The sequence below is a fragment of the Phyllobates terribilis genome, unplaced genomic scaffold (assembly GCF_046119375.1).
Source record: "Phyllobates terribilis strain yellow unplaced genomic scaffold, ASM4611937v1 Scaffold_2__4_contigs__length_985480577, whole genome shotgun sequence".
Classification (NCBI taxonomy): domain Eukaryota; kingdom Metazoa; phylum Chordata; class Amphibia; order Anura; family Dendrobatidae; genus Phyllobates; species Phyllobates terribilis.
In genome coordinates, this window is record NW_027362762.1 from 182,649,867 (window position 1) to 182,677,198 (window position 27,332).

The 27,332-nt window shown below is 42.0% G+C and overlaps 1 protein-coding gene across 1 annotated transcript in view; it reads left to right on the forward strand.

Annotated features, from left to right (window-relative positions):
* The window catches only part of STAT6 (signal transducer and activator of transcription 6), a 202,675-nt gene that overhangs the window by 40,834 nt on the left and 134,509 nt on the right, over positions 1-27,332 (forward strand). The window contains exon 2 of the mRNA XM_073663346.1: positions 19,847-19,923. The gene's annotated coding sequence lies outside the window, so the exon portion shown is untranslated. The remainder of the gene's footprint in view (positions 1-19,846; positions 19,924-27,332) is intronic.

The window sequence follows — 27,332 nt, forward strand, 5'->3', positions numbered from 1 at the left end:
AAGCTTGCTATTTTAATAAAAATGTGAAGGCTGGAGTCCAGCCTACATGATGACATCCCAGGGGGTGTGTGGGCAGGTCTCCCCCTTCGGCATAAAAGACCCCACTGAGGATGGGTCAGTATTCATTGCCGGGGGGATATAGAGACTATAAGCAAAGAATCACATTCGATAACGTTCAAATCAAAGTGGGGGGCCCCCCCTCCAGCTATACTGAATCGTCTCTGCGCTCTTAAAGTAAGTTCTTCTTTAATCTTAATTATTTTGTGTAACTGCATATGTATTGTATTGTCTCCATTTGTAAAATCTTGTATATTTTTCATAAACACTGCCTCCCTTTTGGATTAAATATAAAATTTAATAGTCCTGTTTCTTTTGCTCTGTAATTGTTCCCTCCCCCAAAGCCATACGCCTCCAGAACGCCGGCGTCCGACTAGGCCTGTATTATATTTCAGACTCGGTCGATGGTAGCAGCGAATAATAATAATTGGACTATTGTGGAGCTGGCAGTAACCATACGGGGGGCGTATACACATAATGCATGCGTTGGAATCCGGAGGTGTGTATGCCATACGCTTTCTGCTCGCTTGGCGATAGCTACGTAGCGAGTAATCGGGATCGTGTGCTCGTGAATCCTGACAAAGTGACGGCAGCGTTGAGATATTGTGTGATCTCCCCAGTGTCATCTCACACTTCCCTGACAAATTGGTGGCAATGGTGGGATATTGTGTGAACATACAAACTCCTGCAGATGTTGTCCTTGGTGAGATTTGAACCCGCTGAGCCATTGAGCTCAGTTTATATATTGTATTCTATAGCTGAAGGCAATTATTGCAATGACTGGCACAGGTTGGAGGCATCGGTGTAGTGGCTGTACAGAAATATGAGCCATGTTGCTGCATTCAGGATAGATTGGAGGGAGGACAGGGAGATCGACAATCACAGGTAATTTCAAGTAGTGAAGTGTTTTGTGTTTGTAGTAGTGCAGGAGAGGTACATGATTGGGTGTCATCAGCATTGAGATGGCACTGAAAGCCAAATTTGCTAAGAGGAAAACCACGAGAGCAGAACCCTTAAAGACAACAAACTGGAGCAAGCGGAGCTGGAGTTGGTGGCCTATGGAGTCAAGCACAGAAGAAAAAGCTACAAAAATCTGAAGAGGGTAGTTGGCATTGGATTTATCTGTTAGCAGCTAATTTGAGACTTTAGTAAGAGCAGTATCTATACAGTATGGATTACACAAGAGTAGACAAGGCGTTCCAGGAATTCAAGAAAGGTCCATGAAGCATATAAAATGATGAGTCTGATAATGAATGAGGTAATTATTGCATTATATAATAAGCCTTCAAGCTACTCATATGGAATTCCTCCATAGTTCTCACTAGGGAAAAGTGAATAAATACATTTTCAGTTAAGAGACTTGAGAAGTGTTGCTTGGCCAGATGTTGGATGAATTAATCATTTTTATGGGCTTTAGATACGCTGCTGAGGTTTGGATGACCTGAGGACCAAAAACAAGTTAAGATTCCGTACTCTTTTGTCATATTTTTTACCATGGAGCAATGTTTTTGGCTTATTTTGGCAGAACCTATATTAATGATTTAGTTTTTTGGCTTATCTACTATGATCCTACCTTACACAAGACAGATAGATGGTGTATGTTAGGACCTATTCCTGTGTTCAACCTTTTAATCTGTAATATAAGATTATCCATATTTTTGCATTAGACTTTGGAGTAAATTGCTGCCTGGTTCAAATTCACCTTCTGTATTTCATAGCATGATTATGTGATTAGGGTCAGTTATAACCAAACTCATTTATTTTTTTTTTCCACTGTTATTGCTGGTATGTCTCCATTTCTTCATCTCCTATGCAAGGGAGCATATTTCATAAGGGCAAACTATGTACCTAAAATGGGGCCTACACAGAGACAATGTCCAGCCTTGGTTGGTTACCTTTTGCTGTTGGGTGGGAAAACCCTGTTGAGGAACCATTTCTATCTTGGGTGGCAAAACCTGGCACTTAAGTTTTGATCCAGTTTTACATAGTAACATAGTTTTTAAGGTTGAAGGAAGACTAAGTCCATCTAGTTCAACCCATAGCCTAACATGTTGATCCAGAGGAAGGCAAAAAAAAAACATGTGGCAAACACTAAGCTCCACATTGAGGAAAAAAATTCCTTCCCTACTCCATACGACAATCAGACTAGTTCCCTGAATCAACGCCCTATCAAGGAATCTAGTATTTATAACCTGTAATATTATACTTTTCAAGAAAGGCATCCATGCCCTTCTTAAATTTTAACAGTGAATCACTCATTACAACATCATGCAGCAGAGAGTTCCATAGTCTCACTGCTCTTACAGTAAAGAATCCGCGTCTGTGATTATGATTAAACCTTATTTCCTCCAGACGCAGAAGATGCCCCCTTGTCCCCGTCTCAGGCCTCAGAGTAAAAAGATCAGTAGAAAGGTCTTTGTACTGTCCCCTCATATACTTGTACATAGTAATAAGATCACCCCTAAGCCTTCTTTTTTCCACAGTAAATAACCCCAAGTGTAATAACCTGTCTTGGTATTGCAGACCCCCCAGTCCTCTAATAACCTTGGTCGCTCTTCTCTGCGCCCGCTCTAGTTCAGCTATGTCTTTCTTATACACCGGAGACCAGAACTGTACACAGTATTCTAAGTGTGGTTGCACTAATGACTTGTATAGAGGTAAAATTATGTTCTCCTCATGAGCATCTATGCCTCTTTTAATGCATCCCATTATTTAATTTGTCTTTGCAGCAGCTGCCTGACAGTGGCCACTAAACGTGAGCTTGTCGTCCACCAATACACCCAGGTCTTTTTCAGTTACAGTTTTGCCCAGTGTTTTACAATTAAGCATATAATTATACATTTTATTTCCTCTGCCCAAGTGTATTACCTTACATTTATCCCCATTAAAGCTCATTTGCCATTTATCACCCCAAGCTTCCGGTTTACATAGATCCTCCTGTAATATAAAATTGTCCTCCTCTGTATTGATTACCCTGCAGAGTTTAGTGTCATCTTCAAATATTGAAATATTACTCTGTATGCCCCCTACAAGGTCATTAATAAAAATGTTAAAAAGAAGGGGGCCCAATACTGACCCCTGTGGTACCCCACTGTTAACTGAGGCCCAGTCTGAGTGTTTTCCTTTAATAACCACCCTTTGTTTCCTATCACTGAGCCAATTCTTAACCCACGTACATATATTTTCCCCTATCCCCATTGTTCTCATTTTATGTATCAACCTTTTGTGTGGATCCGTATCAAAAGCTTTTGAAAAGTCCATATACACAACATCCACTGCATTTCCTTGGTCCAGTCCAGAACTTGCCTCCTCATAAAAACTGATCAGATTAGTTTGACTGGAACGGTCCCTCGTAAACCCATGTTGATATTGGGTGATGAGGTTATTCTTCTTCAGATACTCTATTATAGCATCTCTTAGGAAACCCTCCAGGATTTTACCCACAGTAGAGGTTAAGCTTACTGGCCTATAATTTCTAAGTTCAGTTTTTGTCCCCTTTTTGAATATTGCCACCACATTTGCTATACGCCAGTCCTGTGGTACAGACCCTGTTATTATGGAATCTTTAAAGATTAAAAATAATGGTCTATCTATGATGTTACTTTATTCCTGCAGTACTCGCGGGTGTATCCCATCCGGTCAACTTTAGTGATTTTTAGACGCCGCCGTACTTCCTGCTGGGTTAAGCAAGTGACATTTAATGGAGAATTTTTGTTATCACTAATCATGTTTTCTGTTATGCGATTTTCTTGTGTAAATACGGTTGAAAAAAAATCATTTAGCATATTGGCTTTTTCCTCATCCTCATCCACCATTTCACCCAGACTATTTTTAAGGGGGCCAACACTATCATTGTTTAGTTTTTTACTATTTATGTAGTTAAAGAATATTTTGGGGTTATTTTTACTTTCTCTGGCAATGATTCTCTCTGCCTCAATCTTTGATACATTCTTTGCGATGGGTCCCTCCTTACTCTATGTACGCCACTGCCCCTGTGTCTCAAATTGAAAGTTCACAACTGTAGATATGTTTCTTTGACATTGTCAATTTCTGGCCTGACTGCTCACTGGCTCACTGGGACATATTTGACATTTTGAGACTAATGTGTCCAGCTGCCATAATCAGTTTCTTCTGTTGCTATCATCTCCTCAGACACTTATGTTTTCTACAATTTGCACCTAACCTGTTGGTTAACCTATCATTTGCTATAAGTATTACAAACTGTTAGTAAAGTCTGTTCACATTACATTGCAATGTGATGTGGATCCTATTACTTGCATCTGATGCTTGTCAGATCTTTTGGTTAACCCATCATTTGCTATAAGAATTAGGAACTGATATTAGAGTCTGTTCACAGTACACTATAACCTTCAGTAGATTCTACAACCTACATTTAAGTTCTGCTTCAGTCCTTGTTTTGTGGCTTGCGGTGTGTCCTGCCTTGCTTGTTAGTCTACCATCCAGCATAGCCTCTTATCCAGGTCCTTAATGTCACATGTGCCTTCCAGTCTCCGGTGCCAACACCCTAGGTCTGTGTGCCCACCCTAACCTGCAGCTTTATGAATCCACCTCATCAGGTGAGCTCTAACAACTCATACAATTTTTTTTTTTACCTCTAGAATAATCATAAATAGTGTCTCATAGTGAGAATTAAACTCTAGACGTGAAATTTTTTCCAAAATATACCAAATGTAGTTTTATAGTTTTATATACCAAATATAGTTTTATAGTTTTATATACCAAATATAGTTTTACAAGAGCCATTTATTATCTGTCCATCAGCCATATTAAATGCTGTATAACAGAAAGCCATAAACCATGGTTATGCAACCACTACATTCGGCTTCATGCCTCATTTCTCATGTCTAGTAGGTGTGTCAGTATGGTAAACACTAGACCAAAAATTCCAGAAAGAGCAGGGGATAAAATTATCGAAGCTCAAGTTATGCTGAATCTTTTCTCACAAAACTATGTATCAGTCTACTCTGGTCCACCTGCTCTATAACATGGTACCTGCAAGTTGAACTGCATTTTCATGGTGACTGGTTCCCTTTAAATAGTAGTCAGTACACAGCTGCCATAATTTAAAGTGATTTAGATTAATTCCATATGAAGTTTAGCTGTTCTAGTAGGATTTTCCTGACAATTTCTTAGTTGCATTTTACAGCAAAAGCCATGGTCCATAAACAGCTTACAACACAGCAAAAGGTTCTCAGTTTTGAAAGTTATCACTCAGGATAAAAGTACAACAAAAATTCCAAGGCATTAGATATACCATGGAATACTGTGAAGATGGTCATCAAGAAATGGCTTAAATTTAACACAACGGTGACATTACCTAGAACTGGATGTCCCTCAAACATTGATGAAAAGGCAAGAAGAAAATTGTTCCAGGAGGCTGCCAAAAGGCCCACAGCAACATTAAAGAAGCTGCTGAAATTTCTGGCAAGTACTAGTTGTGTACTGCATGTCACAGCAATCTACTGTATTCTTTATATGTCTGGCTTTATATGTCTGGCTTGTGGGATAGCATGGTAAGATGTAAACTTTTTCTTACAAGGAAAATCATTTAAGCCCAGCTATGTTTTGGCAAAACCTACATCAAGTCTACCAAAATTATGTTGAAAAACTTGTTATGCTCTGATGAGACCAAGAGTGATATGTTTGGCAATAATTCCAAAAGGTATGTTTGACGTAAAGCCAACACTGCACATCACCAAAAGAACACCATAACCATAGTGAAGCATGTGGGAGGCAGCTTTGGGGCTGTTTTTGGCATCTGGAACTGGAGCTTTAGTCAAAGTGGACGGAATTATGAACAGTTCCAAATATTAGTCAATTTTGCATCAGAACCTTCAGGCGTCTGCTAAAAATCTGAAGATGAAGAGGAATTTCACCTTTCAACACAACAACGACCTTAAGAATACCTCCAAGTCAACAAAAGAATGTCTTCCCTAGAAGAAGATCAATGTTTTGTGATGGCACACCCAGTGCCCAAACCTGAATCCAATTGAAAATCTGTGGGTTGACCTGAGAAGGGAGCTGAACACAGTTGATGCCCTTACAATTTGATAGATTTGGAGCGATACGGTAAGGAAGAGTGGGCAAAGATTGCCAATTGTAGATGTGCCATGCTAATAGACCCTTACCCAAATAGACTGACTTCTGTCATATATTCAAAGGGTAATTCAGCAAAGTATTAGTTTAAGGGTGTACATATTTATGCAACCACATTATTTTAGTTCTTTTATTTTTATTTTTCCTCCTGAAAAGCTTTCAATTTATATTCCAATTGAATTGTACAGATTATGGGTGTAATTAAAGGTGGAAAAAGTTCTGAAATAATTATATTTTGGTAAGATCTTTTGTATGACAAAAAACTGCCATTTTAACAGGGGTGTGTAGACTTTATACATTCACTGTGTATGTATAAATACAAAAATTACTTCTAAGAAAACACGCTTTCATCTAGATCAAGTATATCCGTTGCATCAGGGACAGATTTTTGAGCCTGATGCATCACAACTGGATCACAGCTGATACCATAGCTGATGCAAAAAAAAAATGAATCAGTTGTTATTAGACTTCCTTCCCATTATATGAAATGTTATAATCCACAACAACTAATGCGTAGGACATTTATGAACGATGTCATTGCAAACACTGGGATCAGTTCTTCCATCAGTTGGATCTGGCATTTTAGTTAAACCTCAGAAGCAAACGAGGAAGCAGCATGTGAGCCGAGCCTAAAATGTTCAGCAGTTCATCTATCATTTTTGAACTTCCGTTAAAGTCTCTGAATATCCGTGTATAATGGATAACATAATGAATAAACAAAAATTCAGACAAGTCTACCTGTTTCAGTGAAAAAAAAAATAGGTGAGAAAAAAAATGGATGCAACTAGGATGACAAGTGAGGGGAAAAAATATTAACTTTGACAAGTGCATGTGCTAGGTTTTAGCAGAAATTGTGATTAAGAAAAGTGTCAAGTGATGATTGGAACTTCAGCAAAACTTTCCAAAGCCGTCTTGTTTTTGCTTGATAATGCGCCCGCCCTCAAGCCTCTTATTGCCCTGCAAGAACTCAACCAAATCTGTTTTCAAATTGTTGAACATCAGCAATATTCTCCTGATTTGGTTCCATCTGATTATCTCTTTCTGAAACTCAAAAAATCATTGAAAGGACAAAAATTTACAACAAACAAGATGGTAATTGATGCTGTGGAGTTCTGGTTTACAGAACAAGATAACAATTTGTTTTCTAAAAGATGCATTAAATGTATAGAGTTGAAACGTGATTATGTTGAATAAAATCGTATCTTTTCGAAAGCAAGTAGCTTTGTTTCTAGGCTAGGACCTACAGTATATATCAATAGCCCCTCGTAAATAAGAGGCTTAGTTGGGCGAGACCGAGCTTACTTATATCTTGGCCTTTTTTGCCCTGTTATTTCCTTTTTCTTTCTTTTTTTCCGTTTCCCCTCTCTTGCTGATTTTCAATTCTGCACGCAGTGGAGCGTTTATCTATGTATTTTCATACAATATAATCACCTACTCGCCAAATCATATATTGTACTTTTACTATTATTTTATCTTGAAGTGGAGAAGGTCCTATTTTTTTTTTTTTTTTTTTTTGGAGGGGGGGGATTCCTTTTTTTTTTAATATACATAATAAAAGTTTGAGTTTTAAAAGTTTTTTTTCTGTGATTTTGTATTATTTATTGAATTAGAAATAATATAAAGCAGCAAATTTTTGGCCGCAAATAAAAACAGAAGGGTGTGAAAAAGTAATGTGAAATCAATCTCGGGCTAGGGTCACATGACTGTATGTTATCTCATCTGAGAAAATCTGGCTCATTAGACTGTAATCAGAGTGTGATCAAGGTGTGGTCCAGAGAAGACGGGAAACAAAATGTCTTCATCTTCTCCATTCTGTCAGTCAGTGAAAATCGGATTGCACTCAGATGTCATCAGAGTGCGGTCTAATTTTTTCCACAGACTCATTGACTTGCATGGCCGACTGTGATCTGAATATCGGATGCAAATCACACACGCTGCAAAATCGGACATGTGCACAGCCCCATACAGTAAGATTGGTCCAAGTGCGATCTGATGATTTGTCGGATCACACTCAGACCGAAAGGGTGGTCTGCATGAGCCCTCAATGTGAAAAATCTCATAAAACCAGTTCCTATAGTAAATAGATGTAATATTCTCATAAACATTTATTATTGATAAAACATTCGTACAGCGTTTAGTGTGTCTGGCCATCAAGGTGCTCCAGACTCTCCTAAATGTTCTGTGACCAGAGTTCATAATATAAACTGCATACATTATTAAAAAGAACTCTCAGACCTGAACAGGCAGGTGTGCTTACTTTGAAAATTCATAAAAAAAATATATGCATAGTTTAAAAATAACTACAATTTTTTTTAAAGGTAAAAATAAACTTTTGCAAGTTTATTGCAGTGTAAAAGCTGAACAGAAGAGATAAATGAAACATACAATATTGATTACTTTGATTCGTTAAATTAGTATTTTTCCATTTTACAGTCTGAGTGTTTGTATAGTACTATAGTTTCTGGAGGATGTTTTTGGCACCTTTGAGAACCTAAAACATTGATGTCGTTCTAGAAATCATTCTGACATGAGGTTAAATATCTTTTTGTGAAAGCAATCTGAATACAATATATCAGTCATTTCTAGTACGTAGATACCATCTATATAGCAAAAACTATAGTGTTGCTTGTGCCGTATTAATCAGATTGTTTTTGTTGGGTGATGGTTTTAGGACAGTAATATAAAGAAGTTCACAAATTTCCCATCTGGCTGTGATATTACATCTGTGGCTAGCATTTGTTCGGAAACCTAGCTAAAGTGAACCACAAAGCTCTCATGGGAGTAACCACCTATGTCATGGGTAGATTTTTGAACGTTTTGTATTTAAAGGGACACTCATCTATAAATGATAAAGGAGATTTCATGTACTGAAAGTAAACTGAATAATGTTTTATCGTTAATATGTGACAAGGTGAACTCATTTGTGTCTTGCTTAACTTTAAGAATACACAATTATCTTTTCCTCTCGCACTACAGAAAATGGCAGTTCTAGGAACCCCTTGTAACACTGGTGTAGATTAGAGATGAGCGAATTGATTTGTTGCAAATAAAATTGTAGAGCAAAACTCCTATGAACTAATATCTATAATAAAACCTGTAAATACTAACGTACCCAATATGCAAAAGATGCAAAAAAAACAATATATGACATAAAGTCAATATCATATGAATGGTATAAAATTCAAAACTAACAAACAGAAAAATTAATCTGTATTAGACAGGATTAAATAAATATATAAAAAAGTGACATTGCACAAAAGTGGGAAAAGAAAGAGAGGCACATAGTGAAATACAGGCACAGAATGTATATAGTAGACATGCAGTATACATAGACCATAGTGGTACCAAAATCACTTAATTGTAAAGTTCCTGTACTGGAAGGAGAATGAAGAAATTGAATATTACCAAAGTAAAGGAATACTGAAGATCGGGCAGCCACCAACAATCTGACCTGTGTTTTGCGTGTTGCTTTGTCTGGATGAAGTCACTTCAGGAAGACGCTGGCGATTTTGTAGTTGTTTTTGCTGCGGCTCCACTGCCGGCGTTTTTCACTGTGTACTGTGAAGGATCGAGAGCAGGCGGCTTCCCAGCAATACCCACCAGAAGAATGAGCATATCACTTCTTTCCACCGCGCTTTATGGTTTCCGATTCCTGAAGCTAATAAAAGAAGTGAGATAAGGCGAAACATGTACACAGCAATGCCATTTTGACATTACTGTGCGCTATGTTCACTTTATGGGATGCTTTTTCAGGTGGATTCTAGGCAGATTCTGCCTGAAAAAGACACCGTGTTCACACAGCCTTAGTGGATCTCCAACCATAGTCTTTCTACAGTCAAGGACTAATTGACATCTGGCTGTTACCATTCCTCTTGTTAGCAGAATCAGCAATGATTGGACTCAGGCTTATGAGAAAGAGAATGATAATACCCAGTTGTCAGTGTGTTAACAGAGTTGTCTGGTGCCCCTCACTTCTGTATTGGTAGGTGAGCGGTGCTGATGACGTCAACTCTGCACATGCCTGCAAGGATGCGAGCACGATAAGTGTCGTGTTCGAATGAAAAGGACAGGTGAATGATGCCTGCTGATTGGGCACACTTCCAAGAAGGTTTGTGCAGGCACGATATTATCAGAGCCGCTCACCTCTCGATGCGGAAGAGAGCAGTACTGGACAACCCCTTTGAGGGAGTGGGGAGTGGTGTGACATGCAAAGAAAATGATGTCACAAAGCCTGGTGCACTTTTTTTTTAATTGGAGAGAAGACAGTATTGTATGTTGGCTTTGTGCCAAGACTGCTTTTAAGTCCCAGTCCATCCCTACCTATAATGCCCTGCAGCTTTCCCAATCCCAGGTACAGTACAGCCAATCAGGAGGGATTATCATAGCATATATAAAAGCAGAAGCAGGAAATGCAGCAGCCATTTTGGGGTGAATCTGGATTCTGAAAGGATGTCACAGCTCACAGCTTAGCCATAGAGATAGGGAAGGAAAGCCATAAAACACTGAACAAACTGTACCAATAGTGTATGTCACAGCACAGCACAGCAGTGAAAAAGATTAGTGTGTGAGGAAAAGCGAATAATATAGATTTAATTGGTAAGGAAAGAGAGATGGGAGACCTCACAGTGTCATACTTGTTTTTTCAGAGCATTTGGAGGTTTTGGAGTACTTTTGATTCATTTTTTGTAGCTGGATTTTTTAATTAGATTTGCTTACCTCAATGTAATGTACCTTACAGGCAGGTAGTTGTCAGCCTATGTCTGAATGTCCGCCTCCTGTGGGCGTACACTTCCGAAAAAAGTGCATGGCAGAGCTCACGTTCGCTCTGTAGTCACCATTGCGGTCTATGGCCCCAGTCACAGCAGTCCGGACCCCGTTTTGCGGGGAATTTTTTGGATGTATTCTCCGAAGGGGACACAGATCGCAATGTGAAAGCACCCTAACGCATACATACCCTCCGTTCCCGATTCAGAAACTGCCAAATCCCCACAGCGCATAGTGACTGGATACTTATCGATTTGGACTGGAAAACCCCTTTAAGATTAACTTGTTTATTACTGGAAAACCTCTTCAGTACCTCTGTCATATTGGATGCCCAAAACGCTGGTGCCAATCTAGGAGGCAGAAGGAGGAAAACTGAGGGTACGAGGTAGGATCACTATACATGACAATTGTATAGTCACTTTTCACTGCCAGGGTGCATGATCATTATAAGGTCAGTTCTTCTCATTATGAAGAGGGGTACACTCAAGGGAAGTCATGCTAATGAGGATCAGACTCATGGATAGTACTGTTTGTTATCAAAGATGGCAAAAACTTAGTCTAAAGGTGCAATATTTAGCTCCTCTATTTTTTAAAAAGGGAAGTTAATAACTTTTGATCAGTATTATTATTAGATAGGCTTTTGAAAAGTTTTAAACTATTGTTTTATGCTCTGATTTTCTGCTTGACGTGTTACAAGCGTTGCCTTCTCACTTTGACCTTTTCACTCATTCCGAAATTGATCATGGCATCTCTTGTTCCTCCTATTCGCTGCCATTACCATCAGTTTTTGATTATCTTCTTCTAGAGGTCTTCTCTCTCCCACATTGCCGTGGAATTGAATCTTTTCGCTCTATAATTGTTGACAATTTATAGACCAACTAGGGAGGGATCATAATGTCATGATGGCGACTGGTGTATATGTAGATAGCAGGAAACTTTCCCTTCTTGGTTCATTGCCAATCCAGAAAACTAATTGAATAGAGACACATGAGGCTCCAAATACCTCATCCAGACTAAAATCAAATAACTATATTTCTCTACATTGATTTAAATAAATATAAAAAATATTTTTTAGGTCAATATCATCTTTGAGCCAATTTTGTATCCAAACTCAAACTGTTCTATGCAAGTAAATGGACCTTAATTTGTGCAATTCTGAAGTTTAATGGTAGTAATAATGATAATAATTAACGTTTGTTTTGACTCCCTGTGACTACATGAGTAGAATATCTGTAACTCTGTATACTTCTGTGCAGCTACTAGAGATGAGTGCCGCAGCTGCATGTCGCGCATCTGTTCGACAACCGCAACACATGCATGGATTGCCTAACAAACAGGCAATCACTGCATGTGTTGCGGCTGTCGAACAGACGCGTGACATGCAGCTGCGGCGACTCTAACCTATTTTTCGAGCGCGCTGAAGATACTCGGTTAACACCGGCGCATGCTCGGATAACCCCTTATCTCAGCATGCTCGCTCGTCACTACTAACTACTAGTTTATCTGACACAGCATCTTCTATAGGGCCCAGCAGTTGAGGTCAGTGGGTACACAGTAGTATTCTGATCATAGATTGGGGGAATCTAGGGTATATAGTTGTCAACCCAGAAGCTGGGGACTTTCCCTGTTAAAAATGTCAACTCACTTGTATAATGAGAAAGATTATACCAAGTCATGGAAAATGAAAGCTGTTCCTTGTAGAAGCTTTCTGATCTGAGAAGTGTGTAAGGATCCTGATCAGTGGAAATCTACTCAATAGCTTTAATGTACCCTAACAAGGGAAATGGATATGTGTTATCTTTAGCTGGAAATATCTTTCAAAAAGTCTCATGGGCTGATGATCTCTGTAAGGCTGTGTGCCCACTATACACAATTCCGCTGCAGAAACGCTTAATAAACGCTTGGTAGAAGGCCTGCCATGTTCCCCAATGATAATCCGCATGTGCTGTGCACATGCTGCGGAAATTTCCGCTGTGGATTATCATTGCGTAAAAATCCGCAGTATTACCAATTATTTTGCGTAATCGCGGCGTTTTCTCCGCCATTGACTTGCATTGAATTGCTTCATATCCGCATGACTACATGTGCACATGCGGATATCATGCGGTTCAATGTGTGGATGGTACCCGGGTTTGGAGAAGAGGAGACTCTCCTCCAGACACGGGTACCATAGTACCTGTAAAAAAAAAGAATTTAAAATAAAAAAAATACATTATGCTCACCTTCTGATGGCCCCCGGTCTCCATATTGATGCGTCCTGGCTTACCGGTAGCTCGCGATGGTCTAAAAGGACCTTCCATGACGTCATTTAGTCATGTGACAGGTCACGCGACCGCTGACGTCGGCTGTCGCGTGACCTGTCACATGACTAAATGACGCCATGGAAGGTTCTTTTAGACCACCGCAAGCGGCCCAACACACCGGACTCACCGGACAAGGAGACCGGGGGCCATCGGAAGATGAGTATAAGGTTTATTTTTATTTTTTACCATTCTTTGGGGTCACACTATATAAGTCCATGCCGGTTGCATGGATTTATATAGTGTGACCAAGTTGTCAAGCACTTTTCCAAGTGATGCTAAAATCTCTTGGAAAGCGCTTGACAACCCGCATGTGGAAATGCATGTGAAGAACGCTTCACTTCCGCTTGTCCCTGGCAGGAAAAACCCATGTACAATCCGCATGTACAATCCGCATGCGTTTTTTCTGCCAGGGAGATGCAGAAACATTCAGGAAAAATCCGGAGCATTTCTGCATCGTGGGCACATAGCCTAAGGTGCGAAAAAAATTTATTTGTGCACTCAAAGAAAGGGCAAAAGCAAATAATGAAATGCAATGCACTGAGAGTTCAAGCAGAGGATGAAAGGAAACGAGGGGCACAAGAAAAAATAAAGCTTTATAATTCTATTTCGTGCGTGCCAGAAATGAGCTGGTGATGCCACAATGTGTGTATGCAGATGACTATTTTTCAGAAACCTGTACTATTAGTCACCATGGTTTTTATTACTTGGGCACTCCTAGAATTAATGCAAAGGTCAGATGTGAAGAAAAACGGAGGAGCAATACAAACAAGATTACAAATGATTCAGTGCTAGGGCATTCTGGCTTCCACTAATGACAGCAGTCATTTATCTTTTTTTTCCCTTCATACTGTTAGTAATTGCATATTTATAATGTCTGACCTTTTGCACTGTAGTTTGCGTTGTGCCTCAGTGTTGAAGCAGTTGTCTTTGTTGAGAAGGGAAGACCGTATAGCAAAGTCAAACCGATATCCTAATTTTGGAATACACTGAATGTTACGTACCTGTACCTCTCCTTTGTCGGCACCCCTGTGTAACCATATACACCTGCTTAATCTTTCACAAGATTACAGCATTGTGCACGAGTATCCATAACCTGTGTATATTTTTTGCATAATCAGTATTGTGCAAAAGTTTTATACCGAGGAGAGAAAAGAAAGGTGACATCCTGTTCCATTATTCATCTCCTTCATCAGGTGCAGTCTCCGAAATGCATAGTCCAATAAAACATTTTTCTACAATCCGACTCTGGTCCCTCACATCCACGGCAGCGTCCAGATGACACGTCATTTTCTTTTCTTTCTTCTGTATATCCTTTAGTTCCGTAATCCACAGGGTTCAGAACAAGCGGTCGATGCAGCAGCTTTATGGTGGATTTGTCTTGGCTTTTCTCAGTGTTGTTTCTGCCCAGCACACCTATATGAAGTGAGCAGCGCTCAAATACCGATACATGTCCTGTGATACTGATTTACACATGGAGTACTTTTCTTTTTTTGTGGAAAAGTTTTAGACATGTGTGAAAAAAATGCTGCAAAGCAAGAATGCTTCAAAAAATGTTAATAGTTTATAAAAATGCAAAGTGAATAAGCAAAAAAGAAACCTAAATCAGATCAATATTTGGTGTTGTGACCCCCATATCGAGCATAGGAGCATGGCATCACTAGGAATGGTAAATCAGGGCAATGGGAAGAAGAGCTGACAAACTCTCTGAGCAGAGGGTCTGTGATGTAGCCACCTTCTTTGATATGGTCAGCCAAAATATGAAACAACAGGTTTGTGTGGTGACACTTTTCATTTAATTTGTAATTTGGCTCTTCCTGACTTCAAAGCAATGGTCCCTGACTTTGCGGGCCCATGTTAGAAGATATGAATATTGGGTTTTTAATGACAGGTTTAGGTTCTGTAGATATGGGAGATATATTTTCAGCATCGTGACGCAGTGCTAAACACAATGCATTCACTTGCATTGCTGTGCGGCCTGCCCATTAAGCCAGAATTAATATTTGCCAGGTGGATAAAATTGTGTATGCCATGACTCATATGTATAGAAAACTAAAATTGTGATAGGAAATGACGTATTATCTTTCACCTGGGACCTCCAGGGGGGTAGAAATCATTAAGATCTGGGATCTCTCATAATTTTTGGTACCTGAGCCACATTTTATTTACTGGCCCCCATCTGAGATCACCAAGGGAGATAGGTTGGAGTGGCTGATAACTGCTAAAAGCAGTTTCTGGCCTAGAACCCAAGTTCAGTGCTGTGAGATACAGCATGCTGTAAGTACTGCACCAATTTCTTAATGGAGTGCTCACCTTCACAAGATCTGCACCATTCCTATGAAAATAGGTCTAGTAATTTTCTTTTGTTTATTCCTTTTATTTTTTTATTTTACTGTGCATACTGTTTTGTCTTGTCCCCTTTGTAAGATCTCTTGCATATTTTTATAAGCACTGCCTAATTTTTGGATTAAATATATAAAATGTAATAGCTTTGTTCCTATTGCTCTATTATCCGCACCCCTGAATCCAGTAACTGGCGTCCAATCGCTTTGTAATAAACGATCGGTGGTGGCATCTAGTTTTTCTTTGGTTATCGACCATCAGTCTATTGTGTGATTTTCCTGATAATTGGTGTCAGCGGTGGGATATCTTACTGATCTTTCTGATAGGTGTGAACACACCCTTTGCCTTAAAGTGCACCTGTCAGCAGGATTGTGCTCAGTAAACTACATACACTGTCAGGAGGGCATCATTACACTGATTAAAATGATACCTTGGTTGATGAAATCCATCCTGTGCTTCTTGTGTAATCTTTACTTTCAGTTTGGAGACAATGATATGCTCTTGCTTTGGAGCAGGACTGAGGGGGGCGCTCTATCTGGTGCTCTGCTCACATATTCATCTGTATTCTCTTATAACAGGTCACTGACCTTTCACTGACCTGTCTCCTATTTTACATAATGCATCTAGTAGTGCGGGGCAAGGTAAAATAGGAGGCAGGCAGTCAAGGCACAGTGAGCTGTCATAAGAGCATACAGATGAATAAGCAAGCAGAGCACTAGGGTGTTGTGATAACCTCACGTCACCACTGTGTTGCGCCAGGCTGACTAACAGGAAAAGAATCAGTGTTCTAGCCCCTTCTTTAGGCAAAATATACAAACACAATACCTTCAGACCATTATATTTACCCACAAGTGTGTCATTTAACAAATGCAAACTTTGCTGCTCTTTAGCGGCAAATCACAGTTGTTAACTAATTAATTTGAACACCTGATTTGTTAAATGACACCCATGTGGATGTATATAATGGTCTGACGGTATTGTGTTTATATATTTTGCCTTCAAGAAGGGGCTAGAACTGCTCCAAAACGCGTATCAAGTAAACTTTTAAAAACCAAAACCTTTCCGTTGTTGCGTTTTAAAAATCCTTGGCAATGCTATTTTCAACTACCGAAATCTCTCATTTTCTGACCAAATTTATGTGGCGGCGACCTGGTCCGTGGCTCAGGGTGGTCAAACCAGTGGCAGTCCTAGTGTAATAACAAATGTCCGACTACGCCACCCGTGGATTGCAGTCAGTGGGGACCGCCGCTGTGCTGCAGACCGCTGAGGCTGATGTTGTATGCACAGCCAAGTATGGAATAACTCCACACAGGAGAAGTATTGCCTCAGGGCAGCTAGTGTGGATGATGAGAGTGATGGTGTGAGCGTCCCAGTACTGATGGTGCTGGTTCGGCGATGAAACACAGAGACGTGTGGTTGCAGTTTCCAATGCTTTACCCACAGTTGTTATCCGAGTCACTTCTGCAGGGAATGACTGCCCAAGCTGTACTGCGTCCACCAGGCTAGGGGCTCGACCAACTCCCAGGCAATTCCAGAGCATGACAGGGCTCCCTTCTCTTCCCTTCTCTGGCCGTCCTCACCAGTGACCCACCTTTGTCCAGCTCCCTCGGGCCTTCTCTTGGCAAAACCTATCTCCGGTTTCCCTGACCCTATGTGGTATGCTTTCCTGGTGGATGTAGTGAGGGGTCGCACCAAGATGTGGTCACAACCTCCGGTCTTTGGCTGAGGAATCTGTTGCCTCCACCAATTTGGGTTCCGGTACCCTGCTCTGCCAACCCTTCACCCGCAATCTCCTGGGCCTTTGGGGTTCCTTCTACCTTCGTGTTTCTGGGCCTTTCTCTGTGTTCCTGTTCCTTGTTTCCTTTCTTACTTCCTTTGCTGTTCCTTCTCCTCTCTCTCTTTTGCTCCGACCTCCTGACAAGGCCTGCCCGTGGAGCAGAGCCCCTGGAGCAGCTCTGCTCCCTGTCACGTCTCCTCGGACGGCACTCCTCTCTGAACTGACCTATGTCCTAAGATGGTGCCCACCTTATATACCTCCTTCTAACACCCGAGCCCAGGTGACTAGCAACCAATGGGCTCCTACCTATGCCCAGAGACCCACCCCTATCTGCTCCTACACCACTGGGTTTTCCTCCCCCTCCCCACTCCAGCCAGGGACAGAAGCTGTCGTGCCTGCACTTCTGTGGGAGCACCGTTGAGCTGTCCCTCGGAAATGGGGTGTGTGTGCTGTATGCAGCTAAACGAGTCCTGGTCCACACTCCATCCTTACCCGGGAGTGGAATATCACACCTCTGGTTTGAGGTGCAATACCCCTGTAGCAGCCGAGCCCTCGGGGTGCTACACTTGCATTTTTTCAAAAATACACAGCGTAAAAAAACTCACCAAAAACTCATAGTGGGAATGTAGCCTTAGAGTTGTTGTAAATCGATTTGCAAGTCATGGTCCATCAGTCACATCAGTAACGATGGCTCAGCGGATAGCACTACAGCGTAGGGTCCTGGGTTCAAATCCCACCAAGAACAACATCTGCAAGGAGTTTGTATGTTCTTCCCGTGTTTGCGTGGGTTTCCTCTGGGTTCTCCGGTTTCCTCCCACACTCCAAAGACATACTGATAGGGAATGTAGATTGTGAGCCAAAATGGGGACAGTGATGATGTCTGTAAAGCGCTGTGGAATTAATGACACTATATAAGTGAGTAAAATAATAATAATCAGTAATCTGTGGACGATGGGCGGGTGTCCCTGAGAATCACCTACCACCTCCTGGCATCCCCAGCTCTTCTTTTGATTGGTCGGTCATCCTGTTTTTATTTTGTGCATAAAAAGGGCTCTCTGTGAAAAAAAAAAATAATAAAAATATTTAGGCAATTTATTTTATCTCCTAGACTGGTACTGGTTAGTAAATTCCCTACATTATCTAGCTTTCTTCAAAACAAAGCCTATCTGCTCTTGGAGATATTCCCCAATCACTTTGTCGAAGAGTGATCCAGTGCCTTGACTAATAAGTCAAGAAGTCTTTGTATAGTTTGTAATGATAGGCAGTTTTATTAGACTGGAAACTTAATTTGTACCTTTTCCCTTCTCTACTTTAACTATATTTTTTTTTCTCTTTGCGTATTACTACTTTATATTACATTTCTCTTGTATTAATCTACTTTTTTCCGGTAATCAATTCTTAAAAGCTATCACTTTCCTATTTGACTAAAGAATATTCCCAAAATAAACATTTACTGCATGACAAAGTGATGGGCTATTATACAAGAGGTTTGGAAGAGATGAAATAGAAAATAGGTATCAGGCCAAGAGAAATTTTTTTAGAAACAAATTTTTTTTTATTTTTTTTACTATGGGCCTAAGAACTAACAGGCAGAAGGTTGTTAGCTACCTGCCTGTTGTGCCCAGCTCTGATCTCTGCCAGCAAAGAGCGGTCACAGGCTGAACGGCTTCCGCTGATGTCACGTAGACAGAACAATGGCTTCTCTACCGCTCTACTCTAGAGCGACTACTGGCATCATGCTGATTGACAGCCGGCTCTCCGCTGCCCCTGCTGCCGAGCAGAACAGGCAGGTAGTTGCCTCTGTTAGCAATTACCTGCCTGTTAGTTTTTAGGACCATAGTAAAAAAAAATGGTCCTGGACAACCCCTTTAAATTTTGTTTCGATAGAATTTGTAACTCTGTATTAGGTCGTGTTCAGAATGTGGTATTTCAGAGTCCTTGCATGGACGGTAGTGCCATGACTTACCGTCGGTCTCCTGAGCTTACAGCCTCATATATGCCTTTGATTCTGGACAGGAGACCTGCAGCCGGTCTGTGCATCATGGTCCGCATTCAGACTGTGAAAAACGGATGTGTGAAACTGGCCTTAGAAAAACGGAGCCTGAACGGTGTAAAGATATATAAGGAAATTAATAATTATTAATACACTTTTAAACCTACCGTAGTTATGAAAAGGAAAATGGTATTGAAGAGAGAGCATTTACATGAAAAGTTTTTTATGGGAATATATTGATAATGACCTATCCTTATTAGAGCTCATCAATATCAGATTGGTGGCGGGCCGATATCCGGCACTCCCAGCCGGCCACCGAAGCTGATAATTGATCACTGGGTTGGCGGCCGGGTAATGGTCCACCATCAATCTGATATTGATGACCTCTCATAAAGATAGGTCATTATCAACATATGCCCAGAAAACCAGTTATTGATAATGATGAACATTTATGTTTTTTACCTTCATTTCTAATAGTAAAATGTTTACTTTCAGGTTGTTTTACAACCACCACCCACATCTGCTCTGTCTCTGGGAAAGCTGGCAACCTTTGTCCTGAAAAATAAGTACAAGTAAGTAACTCATCATAGTTATACTATGTGCATGTATACATACCAGCTGTTCACATCTATATTTTATGGCAGAGTTTATTGCTTGAAGGTGAAAGCAGTTCCTTTTATTTTATGACAAATTTATCATTCTTTTTTTTCAATATGTACATACCTGTCAGTGGCCAAATATCAGTCACTAAATGTTAACAGCAGATCCTGTAATTTGTGAGGTAGGACCCCCATGAATCATCTTCTTCTCTCAGCACGTTCCTAAGAAGATCAGAAGAAGATCTGTCATGATGAACACTTTGTTATATTCCTCAAGCCATCCCTGAACATTTTGACGACACACACTCATCCGTCTGTCCAAATGATCTAATGCTTAATTATGATGCAATTAAAAGTGTACATGCACATATTCAGAGATTGGGGAATCATTTTGGTAAAAAAACAACAACCCCATTCTTAAAGAGAAGCTATCATCAGAAAGTGATCTTTTGTTTAAATCAGGTTTATGTGTTATATGTATTTAAAAAAAAAATTGCCAATTTTTTTTTCTTTTTTTTCATATCATAATTTTTACTAAAAACATAAAACATAATTAGTTATGTTGTATTTCTCACAGTGGCCACTGGGGCATTTTTAGACTTATACTTCCTGTCCTTTCAGGAAGGGTTTTCAGAAAGACTTCTTATCATCAGAGGCAAGATTACAGTGACAGGTATCACCTCTATACACCACTGTTAATGTGTGACTCACGTGCGTCCTCTGTAAGCCCTTACCCTTACCCTGGGAGATGGGGGACTCGGAGTCGGGTCCTTTGATGTAGAGATGGGGTGCAGCCGTGGCCCGGACCCGACCCGTGTACCAGGTCCGCTGAGGCATGGTATTATGGCGGCCGTCGTTGTTACTACTCCCCACAGGCGGAGCAAGGCCTCAGGGCAGAGGGACGGGATGGAGGGGGTAGTAGTCCAGAAGGTCTGGTGCTGCATAGTGCGGTGTAATGCAGAATAAAGAGTCCGGAGGCCATAGGGGTGAACTTCCAGGGTTTTTACTCACATTGTAGAGTACAGCTGCAAGGCTTCTCCCTGCTCCTCGCGGAGTTCTGTGGTCACCAGAGACGAGGGTCCGACAACCTCCGAGTAAGTCCAGTGTTAAATCAGGACCCCGCACCAGAGTGTTCCTAGACTGCAGACCGGGTACTTTCCTGTCTGTATGTGTGTAGATAGGCCGGGTCTCCCTCTGAACTCCTCTCAGAAAAAGGGTACGGGTGGCAGCTCCGCTCCTTCCGTTACCCGGTGGGATCCTCAGGGCCTACCGGGCTTTCCCGACCAGGACGTAGAGTAGCAAGGTCGGGTGTCGGGGGCCGGTACCCCTCTTGCAGCCGGACTCCCTCTGAGTATGTCAGGTGGCGAGGACAGGTGGCGTAGACCGCTCCGTCTGTATCCTCCCTGGGATCCATTTGCTGTGGAGCTACACTTCTGAGCTCCGGGCCTTCTTGGTCATGGTCCTTGACCGGGTTGAGACATTCATTATCTGCAACCTGCCCCTCGACCCAAGGCTAAGGTACGAGGGCCGTGTCTCCGTCCTCTGCAGGCCCACACAGGATCCACGCTCAGGGAGGGAGATCACAATACAAAGACCCAGAACCAAAATGTTTTTTTTATTAAATATGAAATTTAAAGTGTCACTAAAATGTGAGTCCTCCACCCTCACCCACTAAATGGTTCCCCTAGCTCTTGGTTCCCCAGTCTCCCGGTAACCAGGAGGGCAGCACCTAGTGCATTCTAGCCCCCTCTGGTGGGAGAAGTGTGGTGTTGGATGTGAAGGAAGGGTCCTGACCATCGCACTGTTCTTACCTCAGAGGAGGAACACTACACTCCATTAGAGAAGTGCAGCATCCCTGTGGCGGTTGAACCCTCAGGGGCGCCACATTAATACATGATCTACCAATCACAATAAGCAATGTCACACCTGACCCTGCTCCCCCTCCCTTCACAATACGTGATGTCACATAGGACCCTTTTTCCCCTCCCTACACAATAGGTGATGTCACAGCTGATCCTGCTCCCCATTCCTTCACAAAATGTGATGTCACATCGGACCCTTCTTCCCCTCCCTACACAATAGGTGATGTCACAGCTGATCCTGCTCACCCTCCCTTCACTATACGTGATGTCACATCGAACCCTTCTTCCCCTCCCTTCACAATAGGTGTGTTACGGGTCCGGGTGGTGGAACCTCTGTGCCGGTGCAAGGAGGGACCCAGAGGGGCGTAACTAAGTATCAACCCGAACCGACCCTGGTCGGACGGCGGCTAACGACTCCGTGACCAGGGAGGATCCGGGCAGAGGGACCAGGTGCTACTCTGGGGACGACCTTGTAAGAGAGCAGGTGGCTCCCACGGGTCAGATGGCTGGGACTGACCCGTATGACGGATGGACACAGCAAGCAGGCAGAAGTCTCTGGTATAGCTGACAGGTGGTCACGGTATGTGACAGCAGAGCAGGTAGTAGTCTCTAGGTTTACCAGGCGGGTGGTCACGGCAAGTGACGGCAGGAGCCTCCAGGTAGGCTATCAGGTGGTCACGGCAAGTGATGGCCAAGCAGGGAAAAGTCTCTAGGCTAGCAAGCAGGTGGTCACGGCAAGTGACGGCAGAGCCTCCAGGTAGGCTAGCAGGTAACAGACGGGTAACAGGCGAGCGCTCCCAGGTGAGCGGGTTAGCAAGCACAGCAGGTAGCAGGCAGGTGACAGGCAGGTGCTTCCTGGTAAGCAGGTGGACTTGCCCATAGACAGACTGGCGGATGACCGGAGACAGACTGTCGGGCTAGAGAGTAGACAAGCTGGCAGACAGGACTGGTAGTCAGGCTGGCAACGGGACCTGAGGGCTGAAGCAGAGGTAAGTATACTTGTGCAACAACTTTTGCTCGGGCACCTCCATTTTGGAGGAGGTGCCTTATATATGGGAGGTCCTCCGACTATTGGCCGGGGACTCCTTAGGACGGCGCGCGCGGTCCCTTTAAGAGAGGGGGAGCACGCGCGCGCGCGCCCTAAGCACAGTGCCGGGGAAGGAGCGCTCGCCGGCAGCAGGGGGGGAGAGGAGCGCTGGAGGACGCCGCGCCAGGAGTGGCAAGGTGAGAAGGACGGCATCTCTGCCTGGCAGAGGGCAGAGACGCCGATGCTACAAGGTGATGTCAAAGCTGATCCTGCTCCCCCTCCCTTCACAATACGTGATGTCACATCGGACCCTTCTTTCCCTCCCTTCACAATAGGTGATGTCACAGCTGACACATATATACTAATCTGTAATTGATAAGTGAATTATATGTGCTCATCTTATTAGTTCCTGGTATCTCGGGGACTTAAGGGCAACAATTGTTATATGCCCATCTAAGTGATTTATATCTAAATAATAGTCGGACTTTATGCTGGATCACTCCATTCATTGTTTCTTAAATCTCCTTTTTCATCTGTGTGTAGTTGCATTTTTGCTACCGCATGTTTTGTTTTTTAACATCTTCAATAAAGAATATTATTTTATCTGATTTGCAAGTGGTTTTGGGATTTTATATCCAAGTATAGGTTATGTATATGTATACCCACTGCATAGTGTTGTTTACTTTCCTGATGGGGAGATAGGATTATAGAGGTCTCCAGCCAACATGAACCATTTATGCTTTTTGAATATTTGTTTATATATAAAAGCTAGGGTTAGAGTCTTTTCTTTGTGGCTATGTATATGTGTTGTTTCCTGAAACAATAGGCTCATTAGAGCCTAAAAAAAAAAACAAATGGCCAGTGTGAAAATTGCAAGACTTCTCATTTCTATTTTTAATAGAGACTATGATAATTAAAAATAATTTGAAATTTTTTTTAAATACATTTGACCCCAAAACATTGCAATTTTAGAAAGTCTGTATTACTCTGTGGGTAAAGCCTCATGCACACTGTCATATTATGGTTATGTAAAATGTTTGATTTGCATTGAGCCATTATGGAGAACCCATAGACTACTATGGGACTCTACTTTCCTTTCTTGTGCTTTCAGTTCCATACAGCAGTAAATTGAAAAACTTTCTGACTGAACCTAATAGTAAGCTACTAGAATTAATCATTGCTTATATTAGTGTATATCACACATTATATTGTGCTAGATGGTTCACATGGCAGCACGTGAACGCCCTACTACTCTAGTTTAGACTCCACGTGTCACCATACATTAATATCGTTGGGAAAATTTGTAGAACTGTTTTCTAATTTTCTAATTTTGACTTGATTCTTCTGATTTATGTGACAAATAAAACTAAAAACACTGTGGTTTGTCCTGATGAAGGAGTATGATACTTCAAAACGCCCGTAGCCAAATAAACTGCATTCCTGAATTTCTGTTTCCTTTTACATCAGCATTTACCGGCAGCGTAGATTTAACCCATTCACTCCATTCTCTGAAATAAAACTAGAGCATAGCATGAATAGAAATGCTGCAAGCCTCTAAAAAATCAGCAGGTACGGCTGCAGTACATGAACGAAAATTCCTAATAGTGGTCTTCACCATAAGGTCCTTACAACATTTTCTTTTATTTCATTCAATAGCATTCTGTAGGATATGTCTGTTCACAGGATCAGCAGTTCTATTTGTAAGAGCCTCGGCGAGTGATAATAATAATCTTTTTTAATAATTAGTAGTGATAATAACTACAAAAATAGCATGAAATTAGAATTCTCTTTACTGTTCTGATTTCTGTTCATTTACTGCTTGAGTAGAAAAAAAATAATACACTGCTCAAAAAAATAAAGGGAACACTCAAATAACACATCCTAGATCTGAATGAATGAAATATTCTCATTGAACACTTTGTTCTGTACAAAGTTGGATGTGCTGACAACAAAATCACACAAAAATCATCAATGGAAATCAAATTTATTAACCAATGGAGGCCTGGATTTGGAGTCACCCCTAAAATTAAAGTGGAAAAACACACTACAGGCTGATCCAACTTTGATATAATGTCGTTAAAACAAGTCAAAATGAGGCTCAGTATTGTGTGTGGCCTCCATGTGCCTGTATGACCTCCCTACAACGCCTGGGCATGCTCCTGATTAGGTTGCGGATGGTCTCCTGTGGGATCTCCTCCCATACCTGGACGGACTAAAGCATCCGCCAACTCCTGGACAGTCTGTGGTGCAACGTGACGTTGGTGGATGGAGCGAGACATGATGTCCCAGATGTGCTCAATCGGATTCAGGACTAGGGAACGGGCGGGCCAGTCCATAGCTTCAATGCCTTCATCTTGCAGGAACTGCTGACACACTCCAGCCACATGAGGTCTGGCATGGTCCTGCATTAGGAGGAACCCAGGGCCAACCACACCAGCATATGGTCTCACAAGGGGTCTGAGGATCTCATCTCGGTACCTAATGGCAGTCAGGCTACCTCTGGCAAGCACATGGAGGGCTATGCGGCCCTTCAAAGAAAGGCCACCGCACACCATTACTGACCCACTGCCAAACCGGTCATGCTGAAGGATGTTGCAGGCAGCAGATCGCTCTCCACGGCGTCTCCAGACTCTGTCACGTCTGTCACATGTGCTCAGTATGAACCTGCCTTTATCTGTGAAGAGCACAGGGCGCCAGTGGCGACTTTGCAAATCCTGGTGTTCTGTGGCAAATGCCAAGCGTCCTGCACGGTGTTGGGCTGTGAGCACAACCCCCATCTGTGGATGTCGGGCCCTCATACCACCCTCATGGAGTCGGTTTCTAACCGTTTGTGCAGACACATGCACATTTGTGGCCTGCTGGAGGTCATTTTGCAGGGCTCTGGCAGTGTTCCTCCAGTTCCTCCTTGTACAAAGGCGGAGGTAGCGGTCCTGCTGCTGGGTTGTTGCCTTCCTACGGCCCCTTCCACGTCTCCTTGTGTACTGGCCTGTCTCCTGGTAGCGCCTCCAGCCTCTGGACACTACGCTGACAAACACAGCAAACCTTCTTGCTACAGCTCGCATTGATGTGACATCCTGGATGAGCGGCACTACCTAAGTAACTTCTGTGGGTTGTAGAGTCCGTCTCATGCTACCATGAGTGTGAAAGCACAACCAACATTCAAAAGTGACCAAAACATCAGCCAGAAAGCATTGGTACTGAGATGTGGTCTATGGTCCCCACCTGCAGAACCACTCCTTTATTGAGGGTGTCTTGATAATTGCCAATAATTTCCATCTATTGTCTGTTCCATTTGCACAACAGCATGTGAAATTGATTGTCAATCAGTGTTGCTTCCTAAGTGGACAGTTTGATTTCACAGAAGTTTGATTTACTTGGAGTTATATTCTGTTGTTTAAGTGTTCCCTTTATTTTTTTGAGCAGAGTACATTGATTTCAGAGTAACTGCAAGATGATACTCCCCTATGGTTGAATAACACTAGATGATCGCATCATACTTACACCGCAACCTAATTATGCTGGTTGTGTTTACCAGAATAATTTTTAGGGGAATTTTATAACTATTTTAAATTTTTTATTTGACTTTTTATCTGAAAGTTACTGTGATGAACTGGAAAGAAAAATGAATTTTATATAAGTTATACAAATTTGGATCCAGGAATACAACCTGTACAGCTTTGTCACATATCTCCTTCTAAGAATTAGGTCCCATTGCTCAGTAGTGTACATGCAATTCATTGGGCCCCATAGCAAAATTCCTAATTGGGCTCTCCAACCCCCACCACCCTCCCAAAAAAGAAAAAAAAATTGGCAGAGTAATCTGGGTCATACTTCCAAACTTTTAAAGTCAGGCCGTAGGACATGTCTTGCTGCAGTTACCCAGTAATTATACCCATACTGAAACCCTTTAAGTGTTCTGACTACTATACCCCTTTCATGACTTTTATGAGTATGATGCCCTCAACAATGCCCCCATACTGCATGACACCCCCACAGTGAATTCTCCCCTCAATTTCACCCCACAGTCTCAACCCACCCACAAGCACAGTATGATAACACCACAAGGTCTCCAGCAAGGTATGATGCTGCCACATTGCACCCCACAAATTATGATGCTGCCACAGTGACCCCAACACAGTATACCTCTCACAGCATAATGGCTTTAAAGTGCCTCCCCCTACACAGAATGATATCCCCCCTATACATAGTATGATGGCCCCCGCAGTTCCCTATATACAGTATGATGTTCCCTACAGCTCCCCTATATATATCATGATGACCGCACAGCCCATATACACAACATGACCCAACAGCCCCCACAGGCAGTATTACAGCCCCCACAGATAGTATGAGGGCCCCACTCACAGTATAATGACACCTACAGTCCACTAGACAATATAATGTCTCCCCACAGAACCAAAGGGCAGTTTGAGGACCCCCACACTCAATATAATATTACCTCACAGGCAGTACGAGGTCCCCATACACAATAT